Below are 2899 nucleotides of genomic sequence, written 5' to 3' on the forward strand. Positions count from 1 at the left end.
ATATATATATATATATTAATTATATTGACAAATCTATGCAAAGAACTGACACGCATGGTTGCACTCCAGTGATATAATTGAGGCAGCGTGGTGGAATCAGGCTCTCGTCAAAATAATGAAAGTGAAGAAACTTGCATTTTTCCGCAGGTTTGTGAATTTTTATCAAATTTTTGTTTTTTGACTCAGCACCTCTCATGCAAATTAAATAACTAATTTCTGTATGGAGTTTTCTTAAAAACGTTGATTTAAGGCACAAAAAATGTAAATTTTCAGTTACCACAGACTCTAAAGGTAAGAAAATAACTAATCTTTGGCGGCCATTTTCTCATTAATTTTACATCTGAAAACAGGTGACCCCCACCTCCTTCATTCGCAAGTATCTCGACTTGTGTTCAAGATTAATGGATATTTTTTTCATTCAAATAGAGACAAGTGAACAGGCTTTAAGATGACACCAATAACTCTACATGCCCAAAAATTGACGAGAGCCTGATTCCACCACGCTGCCTCACATAATTATGCACATATTATAAGGAACTCCCCAGGTCTGGTGGGCAATGTACAGCTTTTGTGGTTGGGCGACGAAGCCTGAAAAATTTATGCAGATTTTTGTTCTTTTAACGAAATGAACGGCCCATGAGATCCCAAGAGACGCTGAGATATTAACAGACAGCTCAGATATTGGCAGATAGCTAAGGTATTTGCAGATGGTTCAGATATTGGCAGATACAGAAAAGGAGCTCACAAAAGACGCTCAGATATTGGCAGATAGCTCAGATATTGGCAGATACAGAAAAGGAGCTCACAAGAGACGCTCGGATATTGGCAAATAGCTTAAATATTGGCAGATACAGAAAAGGAGCTCACGAGAGACGCTCAGATATTGGCAGAGAGCTCAGATATTGGCAGATAGATATTAACTCATTGAAGACGCATATTTTGGTCATTCGACAATGCTTTGGGATACTTGAAAAAGACGGAAAAACTTTGTCAATTCGTATAGATTTCGGAGCGATAAGGACAACAGATTTTTATATAAGGAAAAAAAAAGTAGCAAACCACACCAGAGCGCCTTGCAATCACCCACAGCTTTCATTATGAAGGGTTTCTGTTTGAAAAATCTTTTTAGAATATAGTTGTTGCAGTAACTTTTTCATGTTGAAATGTTAATTTCTTGTCATAAGGCTCTTTGTAAAAGTTTTATTTTTTCTGATCTTTTGAGTTCTCTCCACGAAGGTAGATAAAAGCAAAGTACAAGTAGACTTTTTTTTTTTAGTAGACGTTTTACGGCGCTCGCAACTGCATAAGGTCATATATGAGCGCCAGAAGATTAGAGGTGTTACAAGAGAGTAACAAACATAAAAAAGAAGAAGGGGAGTTAAAGTTGATAGATGTTTGATAGGAAAGAATTGAAGCAAACCACACCAGAGCACCCGTGTTTGGAGAAATGCTAGAAAGCAGATCTCTCTCTCTCTCTCTCTCTCTCTCTCTCTCTCTCTCTCTCTCTCTCTCTCTCTCTCTCTCTCTCTCTCCCTCCCCCCTCCTTTCTCTCCCTGACTCTATCTCACAGAAACACGTTAACATACAGACAGACAAACATGCACGCGCACGCACACACACACACACACACACACACACACATATACGCGCGCGCACGCGCACACACACACACACACACACACACACACACAAAATATTAACGCACGCGCACACAAACACAATGGCATGTAACACAAACAAGCAAGCAAACTGCACGTTAGAGAGAGAGAGAGAGAGAGAGAGAGAGAGAGAGAGAGAGAGAGAGAGAGAGAGAGAGAGAGAGAAAGGGAGAGAGAGAGAGAGAGAGAGAGAGAGAGAAAGAGAGAGAGAGAGAGAGAGAGATTGGTCGGGTTGGGGGGAGGGTGGTGTAGGAGGAGGGTGCGATAGAGTTCTAGGGGGTGAGTCGGAAGCCTGGTCAGTTTCCTACTTGTGGGGGAAAAATCAAATTAAACTGTGACTTCTTGTTTGGAACTGTAGAATTACCTTCAGCATTTTGTAGAATGAAAAATCAGAAACCAGAGATAGTCCAAGCTTGGAGTAGACGTTCAGGCCAAGTTAGCCATGAATTTTTTCACTGTTCCAGACAAGCTCGCAGACGACAGACCTTCTCCAGCTGATGCTGTCAGGGTGAGGCAGTGAGGTAGACGCCTGCCTTTGTATTTTTTCTCCGTTGATACATAAAAGCAATACATATTCACTCTACTTTTAAAAATAATATTGGACAAACATGCCTGCTAGAATTTTGTTTTCACAGTAACACTGCAGGCTTTTGTATCAGATAAAACTTCGAACATTGAATGTCTGCGCGCTTTTTATTTAGTTTGTTTCGGAAAGAAATAGAGTGTAATTTTGAATTAACCAAGCATTATTTCATATTTTTGACATATTTTGGCAGACGAGAATTTTTTCATAGAAATCTTTCTTCGAGTTGATGCTATTACTGTTGTAACAATAGAGTTTCTTCCCAGTGAAATGCTGAAGGTATGATTTTTTAGTTTGCCCTTGGCATGCCATTGACGGTTTGTAAAAAAAGCCCAAGGATACAAGTGCTGTGGAGAAATAATGCGCTTTATCAGTATTTGTTTACATTAGTTACAATGCATACCAAATATCGATAATTTAGTGTTTTTGTTTCATTTTAGTGTTCTAAAGCCGAGGAAGTACAGAAACCTGAAAGCCAGTGTGTCGACAACTTCTTTGTCAATGACTGTGGCTATAAATTTGTAGTTGTCCTTTATTCATGTTGTTTCTGCATATAATAAAAGAGAAATATGTCTTTCTTTTGACGGTATTGTGATTCACTGATTCAGAATACGAGGTGGCTAGATCTAGCCGTACTTAAGTACGGCTAGACCGGCTA

General features: G+C 39.4%; 1 protein-coding gene across 1 annotated transcript in view; it reads left to right on the forward strand.

The window, feature by feature from the left end:
• Positions 1 to 1906: 1906 nt before the first annotated feature.
• Positions 1907 to 2899, forward strand: part of LOC101859812 (serine/threonine-protein kinase 36) — a gene marked incomplete in the record, with an annotated part of 53674 nt that continues 52681 nt past the window's right edge. The window contains 1 exon segment of the mRNA XM_035972135.1: positions 1907 to 2520.

The sequence above is a fragment of the Aplysia californica genome, unplaced genomic scaffold, assembly GCF_000002075.1.
Source record: "Aplysia californica isolate F4 #8 unplaced genomic scaffold, AplCal3.0 scaffold00588, whole genome shotgun sequence".
NCBI lineage: Eukaryota > Metazoa > Mollusca > Gastropoda > Aplysiida > Aplysiidae > Aplysia > Aplysia californica.